This window comes from Chrysemys picta, chromosome 5 (assembly GCF_011386835.1).
Source record: "Chrysemys picta bellii isolate R12L10 chromosome 5, ASM1138683v2, whole genome shotgun sequence".
Lineage (NCBI taxonomy): Eukaryota > Metazoa > Chordata > Testudines > Emydidae > Chrysemys > Chrysemys picta.
In genome coordinates this window covers 128,770,312-128,789,677 of record NC_088795.1, presented here as the reverse complement: position 1 = coordinate 128,789,677, position 19,366 = coordinate 128,770,312, and positions in this window count along the sequence as shown.

The window sequence follows — 19,366 nt, the reverse complement described above, 5'->3', positions numbered from 1 at the left end:
CCAAAGGGGTACAACTTAGAAATCTACCCACAAAAGCAATGTAGGTTGGATATTTTTGCAAGCAGATAAAGGACTGAATGAAATGTAATGCCCTCCGTTATTCTCCCTTCTGCCTCCTTTTGCGGTGGCTCTTGTTAGAATCTGATCTACCCGTTCAATCAGTACTAACAGTAATAATTGCAGAGAGCTTCTGGTGACAGAAAGTCAAGTCCAGGAACATTGTTCATCTCACCAGAACCTCTACAACGGAGGAAACAAAATTACAGGCTGAATTTACGTCCCCTGAGTGTGTATTATTTGTTATACCACACATGTAAACCTAATGGAATCCATGCTTGCTGGAAAAGTCGCTAAGTCACCAGACTCTCATCTTGTGAGGTCTGACCCTCCTTAAATCAGGCCCTAATTCTCAGCCTCCATGGTGTGTGGCTCAGGAATGCCCCTCTTCTGTTTGGTTCTCTGGACGGAGAATTCCTCCGGAGATAATGGTCATGGCCCGAAGAGTGCGCCTTTACAGGTTGGGTTTGCTCAGTTAACTTTAAAGAACACTCTCAGGTCAGACTGGTCCCAAATTTGGATTTTGTAAAAACAAATTGAATGTAAAGCTAAACTAAGTAATAAAGTCAGATTCTTTCTCCCTTATGCTGAGTGGGGCTTGCTCCTCAAGAAGTCCAAATAGACCTGTTCAAGGAGTAAGATGCTTGTTGACAGAGGGGCAATGGGATTCAACCCACAATTAGCACAGTAATATAATATTTATATTTGAGCGGTAACATGGTCTAGTAGATAGAGGACTGGCCCAGAAGACCTGTGCTCAAGTCCTAGCTCTGCCAATGATCTGCTGCGTGACCTTGAGCAAATCACTTCCCGCCTCTGGATCTACCCTCTTTATTGATAGAATTATTTTGAAAGCCCCTGAAATGTGAGAACTTATTTAAAAAACTCTGCTCACATATACAAAATGTTCTTCTGACCCAAGAGGGTCAGCCATGTTACCAGGTCAGTATAAGTTTGGATCTTACCCAAAATACCATGCTGCCAGCCAATCCTTTAGTGTCTAAAACTAAAGGTTTATTATAAAGGAAAAAGGAACAAGAAGAGAGATGTTAAATGGTAAAGCAGTCACATACATACAAAGATTCAAAGTCCATGAGGTTCCTAGAAGTATCGGTGAGTTTGCTGGCTTGAAAGTCCCTCTGGAACACATCCACAGCGTGGATGGGTCATTCAGTACTTTGTTCAGAGCTTGGTTTGTAGAAAAGTTACTCCAGCAGTAAGAAGCAGGAACAAAGACAAGAAGCAGGACTGATGACCGGATAGAGATGATTCAGCTGTCTTTTATAGTCTTTTGCCATGCAGCTTGTGTTGTGCTATCTTTGTCCCAAACACAAGCTGCCCAGCACATGGCCTGGAAGCCTTAGAGTTCTGTCCATAGGCATGCCCCTGCCTGCCTTTCTGAGTCATAAGGTATATCCCTGGCCTTCTCTCAATGGGTCAGCTGTATAGCTGATGGTTCTTAATGGGTCATCAAGCAGGCTAGGCAATGCTGATGCCAAACTGTCTGGTGGTTTCACCCAAAAGCATAGCACAAGTTTTGAAATACAGGCATACATACATATCTATAACCCATATACAAAGGTGATACAAACATATAAACAAGATTATCATATTTGGCAAATGATAACATTTTGGCAGATACCTTACAGGGCATATCTGGCACAACTCATTACAATTTTACAAGGGGGGGAAGGATAGCTCAGTGGTTTGAGCATTGGCCTGCTAAACCCAGGGTTGTGAGTTCAATCCTTGAGGGGGGCCATTTAGGGATCTGGGGCAAAAATCTGTCTGGAGATGGGTCCTGCTTTGAGCAGGGGGTGGGACTAGATGACCTACTGAGGTCCCTTCCAACCCTGATATTCTATTAATATTCATATTATACTCAAGTGTCCCCCCAGATCCCATATAGCATCACAAACAAGAACCTCCTTTTGAAGAAAATGATGTAGGAGAGATCAGTAACAATGGATGCTCCTTTTGTGCTTCAATTGTAGAAAACAGGGAGCCTGGTAGCCTGCAAACCTTCATTTTCTACTCTTAGATAATACAGCGATAATGGGGAAGATTAGTAATAAAAGGCATTTAACACAGGTAAGCTTCTGGCTGGCACCATGTACAGTCCAAGCACAAAGATGGCACAATGCACAAGGGCATCCTGGAGTTTTTGCTTAAGGGGAGATACAGAGAGTGGGAAAATACGGGTTCTTTACAACTGAAAACCTGGTCGTAAGAAAAATAAATCACATTGTGAAGAACTGAGCAGAATCAGTGTTAGTTAGAGATGGGCCTGGACCAAAACCCTGGATCAGAATGACTTTTGATTCAGGAGTGTTTGAAATCTAAACCTGTTCTGAACTTTGCAGGTGGCCCCCATCTCTGTAATGAGCCAAAGCAAAATCAAGGATTCACCCACTACCAAACCTTGACACTATTAAAACTCCAGCTCCTGAGTTTGCAGTTCAGTCCCATTTCTGGCCTTGTATAGTTTCTGTTCAACATTCACTTTTTTATCCAGTTACACTTTATACTAAATAACAATCTGGGTGCAGATGAACCCATCTGTGCTATCACCCTTGCAGGACCTATTAGACAAACTTACATGAGATAAGCAACAGAGGGTCCTGTGGCACCTTTAAGACTAACAGAAGTATTGGGAGCATAAGCTTTCGTGGGTAGGAACCTCACTTCTTCAGATGCAAGTAATGGAAATTTCCAGAGGCAGGTATAAATCAGTGTGGAGATAACGAGGTTAGTTCAATCAGGGAGGGTGAGGTGCTCTGCTAGCAGTTGAGGTGTGAACACCAAGGGAGGAGAAACTGCTTCTGTAGTTGGATAGCCATTCACAGTCTTTGTTTAATCCTGATCTGATGGTGTCAAATTTGCAAATGAACTGGAGCTCAGTAGATTGGTCCAGGCTGAGGTTGATGGTGGGGTGGAAGCTGTTGAAATCATGGTGGAGCTATCCTGCTACAAGACAGCCCAGAAGAGAAACCTACAGTCCTCAGCTTAAACCTCTCCAACACATCATCAGTGATCTACAACCCATCCTGGACAATGATCCCTCACTTTCACAGACCTTGGGAGGCAGGCCAGTCCTCGCCCACAGACAACCTGCCAACCTTAAGCATATTCTCACCAGCAACCACGCACCGCACCATAACAACTCTAACTCAGGAACCAACCCATGCAACAAACCTCGATGCCAACTCTGCCCACATATCGACACCAGCAACACCATCACAGGACCTAACCAGATCAGCTACAATATCACCGGCTCATTCACCTGCACGTCCACCAATGTTATATATGCCATCATATGCCAGCAATGCCCCTCTGCTATGTACATTGGCCAAACTGGACAGTCACTACGCAAGAGGATAAATGGACACAAGTCAGATATCAGGAATGGCAATATACAAAAACCTGTAGGAGAACACTTCAACCTCCCTGGCCACACAATAGCAGATGTAAAGGTAGCCATCTTACAGCAAAAAAACTTCAGGACCAGACTCCAAAGAGAAACTGCTGAGCTCCAGAGTAACAGCCGTGTTAGTCTGTATCCGCAAAAAGAAGAACAGGAGTACTTGTGGCACCTTAGAGACTAACAAATTTATTAGAGCATAAGCTTTCGTGGACTACAGCCCACTTCTTCGGATGCATATAGAATGGAACATATATTGAGGAGATATATATACACACATACAGAGAGCATAAACAGGTGGGAGTTGTCTTACCAACTCTGAGAGGCCAATTAATTAAGAGGAAAAAAAACTTTTGAAGTGATAATCAAGCTAGCCCAGTACAGACAGTTTGATAATAAGTGTGAGAGTACTTACAAGGGGAGATAGAGTCAATGTTTGTAATGGCTCAGCCATTCCCAGTCCTTATTCACCTCCTACAAGACAGGCCCAACAAAGAAAATAACAGAACACCACTAGCTGTCACCTTCAGCCCCCAACTAAAACCTCTCCAGCGCATCATCAGAGATCTACAACCTATCCTGAAAGATGATCCTTTACTCTCACAGATCTTGGGAGACAGACCTGTCCTCGCTTACAGACAACCCCCCAACCTAAAGCAAATACTCACCAGCAACCACACATCACTGAACAAAACCACTAACCCAGGAACCTATCCTTGTAACAAACCCCGATGCCAAGTCTGTCCACATATCTATTCAAGTGACATCATCATAGGACCTAATCACATCAGCCATACCATCAGGGGCTCGTTCACCTGCACATCTACCAATGTGATATATGCCATCATGTGCCAGCAATGCCCCTCTGCCATGTACATTGGCCAAACAGGACAGTCTCTACGCAAAAGAATTAATGGACACAAATCTGACATCAGGAATCAAAATACTCAAAAAACAGTGGGAGAACACTTTAACCTGTCTGGTCATTCAGTGACAGACCTGCGGGTGGCTATATTACAACAGAAAAACTTCAAAAACAGACTCCAAAGAGAGACTGCTGAGCTAGAATTGATATGCAAACTAGACACAATCAACTCTGGTTTGAATAAGGACTGGGAATGGCTGAGCCATTACAAACATTGACTCTATCTCCCCTTGTAAGTACTCTCACACTTATTATCAAACTGTCTGTACTGGGCTAGCTTGATTATCACTTCAAAAGTTTTTTTTCTCTTAATTAATTGGCCTCTCAGAGTTGGTAAGACAACTCCCACCTGTTTATGCTCTCTGTATGTGTGTATATATATCTCCTCAATATATGTTCCATTCTATATGCATCCGAAGAAGTGGGCTGTAGTCCACGAAAGCTTATGCTCTAATAAATTTGTTAGTCTCTAAGGTGCCACAAGTACTGCTGTTCTTCTTTTTGCTGAGCTCCAGTTCATTTGCAAATTTGACACCATCAGATCAGGATTAAACAAAGACTGTGAATGGCTATCCAACTACAGAAGCAGTTTCTCCTCCCTTGGTGTTCACACCTCAACTGCTAGCAGAGCACCTCACCCTCCCTGATTGAACTAACCTTGTTATCTCCACACTGATTTATACCTGCCTCTAGAGATTTCCATTACTTGCATCTGAAGAAGTGAGGTTCCTACCCACGAAAGCTTATGCTCCCAGTACTTCTGTTAGTCTCAAAGGTGCCACAGGACCCTCTGTTGCTTTTTACAGATTCAGACTAACACGGCTACCCCTCTGATACTTTACATGAGATAAGCAGTTAGCTGGGAAAATTTTCAGCTGGCTAAGTTCTCTGGTATATCCTTTAACAGCTCAGGTTAAATGCAGATGGGAGAATGAGCTCCAAATATTTGTCATTGAGGAGGAAAACATCAGATCCTGAGTGGATGAAATATCTAGGAGCAGAGTCTCAGATGGTATAACTATCATAGCTCCATTGACTATGATGGAGCTATAACAGTTGAGGATCTGCCTCCTTATTCTCCCATTTCAGGGGCTTTCAAAATAATACTGTCAATACAGATAAGAACCTGGAGAGGGTCCATGCAGCTAATCTTGTGGTAAATAGACCATCAATCTTATAGCACCAATCCATACTGCTAGAACCCAGTTACAATATAGTTGTTGCCTGATTTGGTTACACCATGGCTCTGTTATTTAGTGTATACAGAACATTAATGATGTCCCCAATCATGCTAAAGCTTGCACTGTCCAAGAACTTTGACATAGTCTGGCGATGCATCCAGTCTCATCTACACTAAGGCCTTGTCTACACAGGGACACTCAGGAAGGGTAATCTGAATTAATGAAAGGTGTGCATTTGAAGTGGATTAATTAGACAGGTTTTATACCCCTGTGTGAACACCTTTATTCAGAGTTAAAGTGGCCTTAGTTCAGTTTAGCTTCATTATATGAATTAAGCCAAACCAAATTAAGGCCACTTTAATTCTGAATAACAGAATCTCACACAAAGATTTAATGTGGTTTAACTATTCATTTCAAATTCACATCTTTCGTTAATTCAGATTAATTTTCCTGGCTATTCCCTTGTGGGCAAGCCTTAAGAAATGAAATGGTGTTGTAACTGGTCCCCTTACAAAGGTATAATGGGGCCATGTGCATTCATAGACGTATAACACAAAATATCTGAAGAGCAAAAGTAAAATAATATTAGATTGATACAGGCAAAGCCCTCGCTCTAGTCTCTCAGTTGTCCTACCTTCAAAGCTCTGCATCATAGACTCATAGACTCATAGACTTTAAGGTCAGAAGGGACCATTATGATCATCTGGTCTGACCCCCTGCATGCTGCAGGCCATAAAACCGTCCCTACCCCTTCCCTGGACTCTGCTGTTGAAGTCCCCAATCCTGTTTTTAGTGACTGCAATCGGCAGAGACCCTTCTGCTAGAGATCCCTGCCCCATGCTGAGGAGGAAGGCGAAAAACCTCCAGAGGCTCAGCCAATCTGCCCTGGAGGAAAATTCCTTCCCGACCCCAAATGTGGCGATCAGTAAGACCCCGAGCATATAGGCAAGAGTCTCCATCCCGACCCCGTTAGCCATTATACTATTTACCCACCATTGCTTGGCTTTCCTTGACTACTATGTTTTACCATTAAACCATTCCCTCCATAAACTTATCTAACTTTATCTTAAAACCAGACAGGTCCGTCGCCCCCACCGTTTCCCTCGGTAGGCCGTTCCAATATTTCACCCCTCTGACGGTCAGAAACCTTCGTCTAATTTCAAGTCTGAACTTCCCCACGGCCAGTTTGTATCCATTCGTTCTGGTATCCACGTTAGTACTAAGCTGGAATAATTCTTCTCCCTCCCTTGTATTAATCCCTCTAATATATTTAAAGATAGCAATCATATCCCCTCTCAGCCTTCGCTTTGTCAGACTAAACAACCCAAGCTCCTCTAGTCTCCTTTCGTACGACAGCTTTTCCATTCCTCTGATCATCCTAGTGGCCCTTCTCTGCACCCGTTCCAGTTTGAGTTCATCTTTTTTAAACATGGGAGACCAGAACTGCACACAGTACTCCAAATGAGGTCTCACCAGCGCCTTGTACAACGGAAGCAGGACCTCCTTATCCCTACTAGATATACCTCGCCTAATGCATCCCAAGACAGCATTGGCTTTTTTCACCGCCACGTCACATTGTCGACTCATAGTCATCCTGCGGTCTACAAGAACCCCTAGGTCCTTCTCCTCTTCCGTTACTTCTAACCAATGCGTCCCCATCTTGTAACTAAAATTGTTATTAGTCATCCCCAAATGCATCACCTTACACTTTTCACTATTAAATTTCATCTTATTTCTGATACTCCAATTCACAAGCTCATTCAAGTCTCCCTGCAGGATATCCCTGTCCTCCTCCGAATTTACAACGCCTCCCACCTTCGTATCATCTGCAAATTTTATCAGCCCACTCCTGCAATCGGTTCCAATCATTGGACTGAGTGCTCATCATGACCTGTCTTTCAGCATCTGCCTCCAGATGGCTTTCCATTGCCTCGAGATTATTTAAAGGCTTCTTCTGAGAAAATGGAAAAGCAGTGCATGCCCAACTCATGGTGAGAGGGCTTCCAGAAATGGCCAACTCCTCTGTTATGGACAAGCTCACATTCACTGGCATAATAAGAAAACTCCTAACTAGATTTGATCCAATAATGATAAGCTGATGGGTGTTTTTGCATGAGTGTGTTGTAAATTTATACCACTCAATTTAAATGAATCCTTCCTTTAGGATATTCTATAATACTTGCATTACAGTCGTGTCTCTCTGTAACCTTTCTATACCTTCTAGTCTCTATGGGCCCAACTTTCAAACTCGGGTGCCTAAAGCCAAGCAACTAAATTCATGTTTTAGGCAACTAAAGCAACATTTTGTTGCATAAAATGGATACTGAGGTGCCTAGAACAGGTGCTTAGACGTCTAACTTTAGCCACCCATGTTTGAAAATCAGACTGTGTGTAAGCAGTTGGCTTGTTTTTATATTATCTGAAATACTTCAATCACAATGATGTTAATAAAATAAAAGGCCTCATTTTTAAAGCTACCTGGGTGAACAGGGCCCAATCCAAAGCCCATTCAATTCACAGGGAGTCTTTCCATTGACTTTGATGGGCTTTGACCTGGTTTATGGAGTGTGTGATGGAGCAGTTACAGCCAAAGGCAGGGGAACCTTGAAAAACTTCACAGCCTCTCCCATGGCAGCAGAGCAGACTGGCACCAACGCATTTTTTTTTACCCACAGAACATTGTCTAGCATCAAGCTGGGGGCTTGGATTGAAGAAACCATGGGGCATGAAAGCACTGTGTGTGGAAAAGTTCTTAGAGAGCCTCAACAGTAGCCTGCTGAGGTGGGACAATGTTTTTGATCCCTGCCCAAGGCAACAGTAAGGGTAAATCTATCATTGCCTTAATGTTGGGTAGTGTTAACATAAGGGCCATCATCTTGGGTTGAACCTAGGATCTCCTGATCTAGCTTTAGAATCCAATGAAGACTCCTAGAGAGCAGCTGTCAAAAATACCCTGTATGGAGGTCACATACACTGAAGCGTGGCTTACATTACCATGTGTAAGAGGTAACCCCAAGGAGATAGATTGATTGTTGCTTAGTTTCCTTTTCTGTTACACTCTGTTTGTGGTCATTACACACCATTCATTTGACTGTGCTGCGCATCTAGATCTTGATGGAGTTAATGGCAAATTTGCTTCAGTAGGAGACGGTTGGGACCATTGTAGCATGTTTGCAAAATCTAAGGGCTCTTAGTGTAGTAAACCAACTTGATTTCCTAAAAGTTTTTTTGGTAGTGACCCAGATAGTTGTTCCCTTCTTCAACTACCTATTTTCATCTCTGCTTTGCATGTTAGTTCTTCGCCCAGTACTGGTTAAAGCGTAATTAACAAAACCTCAGCACAGTATTTTTCATCTCATATTGGATCTGTGCTACAGCAGGTTATATGTTGCTTGTAAAATATTTGCTTTGTCTGTTTAAAGGGGAAGGGAGGGGGCCTTTTCACTACCTGATTTATATGCCAAATACAAAAGTAAAATAAAACATGTGGCCAATGGCCTACAAAATTTTATGTTGAGTGTATAAGTCAGAGGAACTGACAATAAATTTCATTGCTCATTTGTAACTGTTGCAACAGATTTATACGTTTTATAACTGGTTATTGAGCTACATCATCAATGTAAGCGTTAATTTATATGTAATGGGTTGGTAAATCAAGGGCTGGTTTGTAAAGCAATATTTTATAATCTGGGGAAAATTACCTTCTTATTAGAGACATTTTACAAGCATGTGCCCTGTCCTAAACCCCATTCCTGGGTTTCTTCCCTAAAGACCTAGACAAGTGCCCTATTCGTAAATGTGAGTTGATGATAATGATGACGTTAGAATGATGTTTCCATTGGTGATGAATAGTGATTTTACCCACTGTGTTTGACTCATCCATGAAGGCAAACGGCTGCTGGCTAAGAGACAGTTGCTTATAAACATTAGACATTTGATGTGGGCTGGGCTGGACTGTGCTATGAATGAGGATTTTACTCTATAAATTGACTTTCCACAGACCAGGAAACTAAACAACCAAGCAAAGTAGCAGTTTTTGCCTCCCATGAGCATTTGCAAAGTACAATCGGTATTTCGATTGGACCCTGTACTCTTCCTAATTTCCTATCATAAAGTTTTGTGTAGTAATGTGTGTTGTTAAACAGCTGCCACCTTCCAAACAAGAGAGGGCTGCATTACGCTGATGGGTGAAGTGGTTCTTGTATAAGGGTTTTGGGATCTTTTAGTGTAATATTGTTACAGTTGGGCCCAAATAGCATCTTCAAAGCCAGACGCTTCCAAAACTTTGGGAAAGTTCCAATTCAGACCTGAACTTCCTATTTCATGTCTGTAATGGGTCAAATCATAGCCCCAACTCAGAACATCCCAGAAAACGTTGGTAGAGTTCAGATTCACATGGGGATTTGAATTTCCCAGTTTGGGTTCATATGCAATATTTTTTTTCATAAGGATTTACAAATTTGTCTAATAGAAAGTCACACCATTTCCATACAAAGATACCCATTTTTAGGGGGGGCTTAAGATGCAATTTGACTCACGAGCCCTCACTATATTTAAAAATAACGATGGGTATGTCTGCGCTGGAGCTGGAAGGTGTAATTTCCAACTCAGGGAGACATACCTGTGCTAGCTCTGATTGAGCTAGCATGCTAAAAATAGCATGGTGGTGCAAACAGTGGGACAAGCTAGCTGCCCCAAGTACATGCCTAGTGTCTTAGATGGTACCATACTCAGGTTGGCTAGCCCATCCCACCTTCATGCTGTGGTGGCTACTTTTCTATTTTTACCACACTAGTTCAGTCACAGCTAGCACAGGTATGTCTATCTATCCAAGCTGGGAATAACACTTCCAGCTTCTCTGTGGACATACGTAAGAAGAGACTGGCTTAGCATGACCGGTAGCCCTTTCTGGTGGAAGCCTTAAGAAAATGTCCCCCAAAGCCTATAGTTTAATTCTGTTGCATTATCGTGATTTATAAGAAATGAGAAAGTGTACTGTAGTAACATGGCTGGAGTAGTGCCACCTTATGGACCTTCTGTGTGTCCTGATGCAGCCACAGGTCTCCTGGGAAAGGGCAGCGGGGAGGAAGGAAGTCTATCTGTCCCCTATGTCCACCGGCACTCCTACCATTTAACCCCTTCACGGGGCTGGAGGGGCTTAGCCCCAAAACGTTCCCAAGCAAAAAGTAATCAATTCACTAATGGGTCATCCCCAATCTCCCAAACAATTTCTTAGTTGAGCATCATCCTCTGCTGGAGTCTAAGTGCTTCTTCCCCAATGGCTTCCCTGGCTATCAGGCCTGGTTTTGCCCAAGTAATGCTCCCTTCACACAGAGAGACAGAGCTCCATCCTGCTTCCTCACCAGTCAACCCTCAACTGAGCCATGTTCTCTCCTTTTATTCCCCCTCCAGGCTTGGTATTGGCTGCAGGTATAGCGGGGCAGGGATAGCTGGTCCCATAGGCTCTCTTTAATCCCTCCTCTGCTGGTGTGGGGCTTCTCTGCTTCACCACAGATAACAAGACCCTAGGTCCCCCTGACATGTCTTTAAAACACATCATAATAAAAAAAACACCAAAGCAGGAGCAAATTTCATCATATATCAGAAGTAATTAGTTCAGCCTTTACAGAAAAAATATTAAAACAATACTCCACTGTATATAGGTGATTAAGCTTCCCTATCATGTCCTGAGAAAGGCATGTAAATCTTTAGACTATTGAGTGGAGCCAGTCAAAAAACGCCAATTATTTTTTACAGGACATTTAAAAAAAATTGTTTTATTCCAAATTTCCTGTGAAAATTTTGGTTTTGTCGCTTGATGAAAAACTGAAAATCAAATTATTTTTGTTTAAAAAATAATTATTATGGTTTTTCATTAAAAATGTTCAGTTTTCAAAAACCCAAAAATTTTATTGAAAACTGAAAATGTTTCCCTAAAAAAAAAAAAAAAATCCAAATTTTGGTTTCCGTTTTCTTCATCAGAAAAAGGTCCCAGAAATGAAAAGCTTTTAAAATGCTTGGATGAAAAAAAAATTGGAGCAGGTTATTTACTACAGAGGCTTTTGGTGGTTTGTTGCTGGTTGGTGTTGACTCCAGCTCCCAGCTGCAAAGGGACTGCCTTCAACTTCAGAGTTCATATGAACATGAAGTTTATATGAACCTCTTTAATGCGTTTAGCTCACAACGCCCCTGTGAGGTAGGTGGGTGCTATTATTCCCATTTTGCAGTTGGAGAACCGAGGCATAGAAAGCCAAGTGACTTGTCCAAGGTCACACAGGAAGCCCGTGGCAGAGCAGAGACTTGAACCCAATCCTAGGCTAGTGCCCTAACCAGTGGACAATCCTTCCTCTCTCCCTTTTTAAATCCATCCTGGGCAGACTGATAGGGACAACAGAATGTAGCAGGACCCCCAGTAACCTAGCAAGCAGTCAAAGGCTGCCAAGAGACTAAGGGATAGTTTGAGGCCTCAGGAGTTGAGCTCCCCTTTTGTTTTATTTGGACTTAGCCTACATGCCCCCCCTCCCGGCCTGGGCCTTGTACAGCAGAAAACCTTCTCTGATGTAGGCCTTTGTTTGGAAACATTGAAATGTTCATCTAATGTTTCTTGTGATTTAAGGCTCCAATTAAGTACAGCAATCGAGCAGGCACTTAAGTTCTACTGAAGTCAATGGCATTTAAGCACAAATTTAAAGTTACGCACACTCGTGCTGAAGTGTTTTGCTGAACTGGGGCCTGACCTAAGGCCAGGTCTACACTAACCCCCTAATTCGAACTAAGGTACGCAACTTCAGCTATGTGAATAACGTAGCTGAAGTTCGAAGTACCTTAGTTCGAACTTACCTCGGTCCACATGCGGCAGGCAGGCTCCCCCGTCGACTCCGTGGTACTCCTCTCGTCTAGCTGGAGTACTGCAGTCGACGGCGAGCACTTCCGAGTTCGACTTATCGCGTCCAGACAAGACACGATAAGTTGAACCCAGAAGTTCGATCGCTCGCCGCCGAACTACCGGGTAAGTGTAGACCTACCCTAAGAAGAGCAGGAGTTTGTTTGGAAGATACAGATTGGTAGGGAACTCAAAACACAACACTGTTCTGTTAGCTTCACTTATTGCAACTAGCACGGGCGGGTGTAAAGATAATTTGGCCAGTTTCATGTAATGAGAAACCTGAAAGCTACTTAGGCCTAGTCTTCACTTACCGGCTGGTCCGGCGGCACGCCATCGATGTTCTGGGATCGATTTATCGCGTCTGGTTAAGACGCGATAAATCGATCCCGGAAGTGCTCACAGTCGGCGCCGGTACTCCAGCTCGCCGAGAGGAGTATGCGGCGTCGACGGGGGGAGACTTCCGGCCGCGTCTGGACCGCGGTAAGTTCGGACTAAGGTACTTCGAATTCAGCTACGTTATTAACGTAGCTGAATTTGCGTACCTTAGTCCGAAGTCCGGACTAAGTGGGGACCAGGCCTTAGTCTGGAAATGGACCCGGCAATTTAATTTTTAATAAGAAACTTCTAGCAATGGAAGCAATGATTCAAACTCCATTTTCATTACAGATACACTGTCCAGGATTGCACTATTTTTAAAACTAGTTTTACCTTTTACTTTTACTTCTAGACTCCATTGTTTGTAACAAATCCTTGGAAACCTAGCCAAAAAAATTGTTCTTACTGGTTTTTTCCTTATTCATTTGGCAAACATGGCTTTTTTTTGTCCCTCTGTTTCCTATGGCGCTCCAGCCAACATGACTTTGTTTCTTGTTTATTTCCTTGTGCCATAATTGTAAGCATCATCTGTAAAATCAATTTTGCTGTGGGGATTTGGGTCAGTTAACTTTGGCCCCCTCTGCTGGCTGTCTGCCTCAGCAACATTAACGTAAAACCACAACAGGGTCAAGGATCAACAGAGGCTGCACTAGTTTTCTTTTTGCTTATTATAGGTGCCAGAATGCTGGTTTTAAATATATGGAAAATCTGGCTGCTGCTCTCTGCCTTCCACATTGTACCACATTTGTACCATTCGATCTAATTCTGAGCCTGAACTAGCTGAAATAGGTCCCTTTCGTAAAGCATTTGAGACCCCAAGGGGTTAATAAAACTGCACTCTGCTATGCAAACAATATCAAATCGTGAGGAATTGTGCTAGTGACAAAATGTGGCGTTGGGATTATGAGATTCCCCTGCCTGTCAGATGGTTGATCTGGGGCAGGACTATAAAAGTAATGGGGGAAGTGGTGTTAAGAGAGGCTACCTAAAGGAAAGATATGTTTTCACCCTTCCAGCTTGCTGAAGCCTCTGGGTTATGTTACCAAATTTGTTTGGGCTGCTTTGCTCTCCTTTTGGACCCTTCTGTGTTAATGAAGTGAGACCTGAGGAAAGGGACTTGAACTGACAGTGGATGCTTCCAGTTTACAGTGACATGTTGGGCCTTATTCCTTTACCCGCTCACTTCCCTGGTCTTTCTCGCATGAACGGAGAGCAACAATACTCGAAGTCCGAAGGTGCAAACAATTCAATGTTTATTGGGGTGAACTTCCAGCAAGCAATGATTCCAATTTCCTTCCTTAGTGTCCCCCCTTCCCAGCTCTGACACCACAGAGCCTTGTCTGTGTCCCTGTTCTGGTCCCACCCTCCCCCCCCCCCCCCCGCGCCCCCTTAGCAAAACATAATTCCAATTCCCCCACCCCCATTCCCTGTTCCCATTCCCCCCCCCTTACTTCCTGATTGACTTCAGACTATATAGTAAAACTTGAGTTCTGCTTAGCTATACCTTAACCAATCATTTTACTGAAATTTAACTAACCAATCCTAACATATTGTAACATGATTATTTAACCAATTATATCCCACCACCTTAATTAGTTTACACCCAGCAAAATTAATTATACAGCAGACAGATGATTCTATAAAGAAACAATCAAAGAACCAGACAGAGATTATACAGACAAACAATAGGGAAATGGGGACTACAATGATAGAACAACAAAGAAATGAGGATTTCACGTCCCAGCTATTGATAAGTGAGTTCTTGCCAGACAGGATGCTATCAAACTAAGTTTCCTTTTACATCTTCTAGGCTCTTCCCTTTCCCTGGAGGTGACAGGCATTATCAGGACAGGATTGGATTCCTAACAGCCCAATAGCACCTTATTTCAATCTGACTAGTTTGGAATGTGAGGATGTGACCGTACACTTCCCAGCTTACGGCTGCCTCTGCTGCTTAGCCGAAGGCCTTAGCCTAAGAACAGGGCCTCAGACTGTCACAGTGAGAGAAGGTCTATAAACAGGCAGACTGTGATATTGATTCTTTCTTTTATACCTCTATAACTAGCTAAGTGATAAGAATACACCTAAATTCTTAAAGTATAGGCCTTTGCAGACAGGCCTGAATATCTATATCCTAACACATGTCACTGTTTGTTTCTTTTAAATCATAATTTCCCCAGATAAAAATCCTAACTATTTTATTTTTATTCATTTTTCAGATGATAAAAGCTGGATACACGTGAAAGTATAAAATTGCATGTTAACATCGTCTACGATCATAGAAATATATGTCTGGAAGGAATCTTGAGACGTAGTCTAGTCCATTCCCCCCCGCACACACAGACACACACTGAGACAGGATCAAATATACACAGACCATCCCTGACAGTGATGTCTAACCTGTTCTTTAAAACCCCCAACAACAGGAATTCTACAACCTCCTTTGCTAACCTATTCCAACACTTAACTATCTTCCTAGTTCATAAGGTTTTTCTAATATCTAAAATCTCCCTTGCCGCAGATTAAACCCATTTCTTCTTGTCCTACTTTCAGTGGGGGAGGAGAACATTTGCTCACCATCCACCTTATAAAAGCTCTTAACATATTTGAAGACTGTTCTCAGGTCCCCCCTCAGTCTTTTCTTGAGACCCAGTTTTTTTAACCTTTCCTCATAGGCCAGGTTTTCTAAACTTTTTATCATTTTTGTTACTTTCCTCTGGACTCTCTCCAATTTATCCACATCTTTCTTAAAGTGTGGCACCCAAATCTGGTCACAGTACTCCAACTGAGGCCTCACCAGTACTGAATAGAGCAGGACAATTATCTCCTGTGTCTTACATACAATACTGATGTAAGCAGGGTCTGAATGAATGCTTTCCTGATAGCTAGCTGGGAGGGGGAGAGACTTTGGGTGTGTTTATGTAAATACAGTTTGCTCCTGCTCTGCTGACCTATTCAGCAGATACAGTGGTGTCAAAGTGATCAACTTTGGCTGGTGTTGGGTACAAATCACCTTAGTACTGAATGCAGGGGTAGTGAAATATGGTTACCAATGTTGTAATTATTGTAGGAATACACGAAAGCAGGACTGTGCTTAAACTGTCCCAAATGAGGGGGCCACCCTCAGTTGAAAGAACCTCATTAAGCCAGGGGCTCAAATGTCAGCATCTAAGAAGGGTGGGGACAGGCATTCTAGCTAGGAGGCTGTAAAGTCTTCCCAAGAGTCCTCCCTGGACTGGTTTAACCTGTTTCCCCCCACTGTACGAAGAAAGAGCTAAATAGACTTCAATAGGAGCCTCTTTGTTACGTTAACTACTCAATCAGAGTGGAAATCAGTTGTGGTGGGACTGTGTTTCTGCCCTGCCTGCTAAGAGCTGAAAATCACTGAGAGACTGATGTGCAGAGGTCACAGCAGAGAGGCAGGTGGCAGCAGAAGGTGACTGACAGATGGCTGGTGAACGTGTGGCTGGTGTGGTGGAGAGACACGATGAATGCCCAGTAGGGCGGCTGGTGGAGAGGCGTGGCGAGAGTGGTGAGCAGGCGGCCGGTGGGAGCAGCAAGCAGGCGGCCGGAAGGAGCGGCCGGTGAGCAGCCAGCAGGGTGGCTGGCAGAGAGGGGTGGCACGTGAGTGCCCGAGCAGTGGAGTGAATAAGGTACCTCTTTACCGTAGCCGGAGGGTGGGGGGAGGTGAACTCTGCAGATGCACCTCTGAACTCTGGGTCTGCACTGACCAAGGACAGCAACTGTGAGTGGGGTACAGAGAAGGGTCGGGCACGTCAAAGGGACTTTGGGGTTGTGGACTTAAGAACCTGAGGGGGAAAGGACACTGCCCAACCTACTTGGGGGGGTGGGTCTTTTGCTCAAGGTTTATGTTTATGAACCATGTTTGTGGTGTTTTTCCAAATTAACGCAGAGTTACTTCCTTCCTTTAATGTAAAATTTCTTTTCTACACTCAGACTCTGTGTTGGCGAGTGGGGAAGTATTGCCTCTCAGAGGCACCCAGAGGTGGTGTGTAATTTTCCCAGGTTACTGAGTGGGGGCTTGAGCTGGTTCTGTGTTGTATTGTGGAAGTGGAACCCTGAGATATTGAACCCAGCCCTGGTTGCTGCTGGCTCCATCTGGCAGAAGGGTTGCATATCTGGGGGCTCATCCGGGATCCTGTGTCAGTATCTCTCGCAAGCACATCTTGAGTTATTCACTACGTTGGGAAAACACCGCAGAAGAATCCCAGACACAGCGGGGGATGGGAGGATGGCACATGGTGAGCTTCGGGGGAGGGAGGATGCAGGCTATGCCCCCCACACACACACTTTTTACCAGCTCTAAGAGTGAGCAATGCGGGGAAAGGTGGCGAAAAAGAGCAAGTGGGGGAGAGGTCTTGGGGGAAGAGGCAGGGTGAGGGCAGGGGCTTGGGGGAAATGGGCAGCGCAAAGGGGTGTCAGGGAGCAGGGGCAGTGCAGAGGGCTACAGTTCGGGCACTGGTGACTGCCCCACTTTTGGGACACCTCTGCTGCTCCTGCTCCAGACAGTACATATGAATTGCACAGCATTCCTGTTCCACCTCCCCCCAAAAGAAATTCTACTCCCTCAAGCAAATCTCTAATGATCAACGTTTTCCTGCTATATTTGTCACCACTTTGGATATCTGAGCATAATTGTCCAAATCTGACTACTTGTGCAGTTTGAATATTAATTTACAGGTAAAATTTTCAAAAGTGGCCACTGATTTTGGCTGCTCAACTTAAGACATCTTGGGTCTGATTTTCAAAGTTGCCAAGAAACCACAGATCCCACTGACTTTATCCGGAATTGTGGGTGTTAAGAATCCCTGAAAATCAGGCCCGCGGTGTCTTATGTTGGGCATCCAAAAGCCAAAAATCAATTACCGTGTTTGAAAATTGAAGCTCTGCAAATGTACTTAAATTATTATGGGGGAGATTTTCAAATTCACCTAAGGGATTTAGGGCCACAACTCCCAGTGATTATCTATAGGACTTGGGCTCCTAAATCCCTATGGTACTTTTGAAAGTCTCTCACTTTCATCTTCTCTGAATTTTTTTCATGAATTCTTTACAGCCAACGAAAAGAATCAAGTTACTGCTGGAGATGAAAGTCATCTTTACCTGTAGTGCAAGTACAATACGGATCCTAGCAGTACCAGTTTCCCCATGAAGGTCTTAATCCAAGGGACTTCACCTCTCTAAGGGTATGTCTACAATACCCGCCGGATCAGCGGGCAGCGATCGATCCAGCGGGGGTCAATTTATCGCGTCTAGACCCCGAGCGCTCTCCCGTCGACTCCTGTACTCCAGCTCGGTGAGAGGCGCAGGCAGAGTCAACGTGGGAGCAGCAGCAGTCGACTCACCGTGGTGAAGACACCACGGTAAGTGGATCTAAGTACATCGACTTCAGCTATGTTATTCACGTAGCTGAAGTTGCGTAACTTAGATTGATTTCCCCCCCGCCCCAGTGTAGACCAGGCCTGAGTGTGGTTGGGATTATTTTATTTTTATTATTAGCAATAATTTACACAGCATTGTAAATATATAAGACACTATTGGCTTCCTTGTATACACAATCACTGGCTTTTGCTGAGAGTGCAGACAAGGTCACCAATTAGTGCTGATTATATGGTGTGGGTGGGGGGGGGGGTGAGATGGACAGCTGCCCAGTAGGAACTGGACTGAGGCCAGTGAACTCATTTCACATAGGCCTCTGAAGACCCATCAGTTATAAACAATTTATAGTCATTACTGACCTATGCTGGATTTAAACTGGTGACCTAGAGGTGAACGATGACCTGACTCCTTTTGCCACAACAATAAATAATCCAAAAATCTCATGAACACCCACAGACTATAGCCTTAAAATAAATTTATAGCTCAGGCTAGCGATTACCAAATGTTCCTTAATGTTTCCCCTCTGACCTCTGGGAGATCGGTATCCCTCAGGAAATGAGTTTCTAATTAGATAGGAAAAGGCAGCAACAATAGTGTGGGAAAGCTGGACTAATAAAAAAGCTTGTAGTAGGGCAGCTCTGGCCTCCTGTACAGAGAGATGACAAATAATTACATGTCATGGGATTGAAAAGGGAACAAGATTTTAACGCTGCCTCTTCCCATGAGACATCTGCTGCAGTTGTGGATGGCAGAGAAGATGTGGGTTTGTATAAATACACTGTAGGAAGATGCTGTTAAGAGCCCCGTGTAAAGCCCTGCACAAAGGAAGCCAATTGCAGTGCACAACAAATCTTATTGGTCCTGTAAAACCCACGAACCATACTACAGTAGAACGTCAGAGTTATGAACCCCGGAGTTACAAACTGACCACTCAACCACACACCTCATTTGGAACTGGAAGTATGCAATCAGTCAGCAGCAGAGACCAAAAAAAAAACCCCAACAACAACAAAAACAAACAGTATATAACAGTTAAACATAAACTGATAACAAAAATAAAGGGAAAGTTAAAAAAAAAGATTTGACAAGGAAGGTAAGGAAACTTTTCTGTGCTTTTTTAA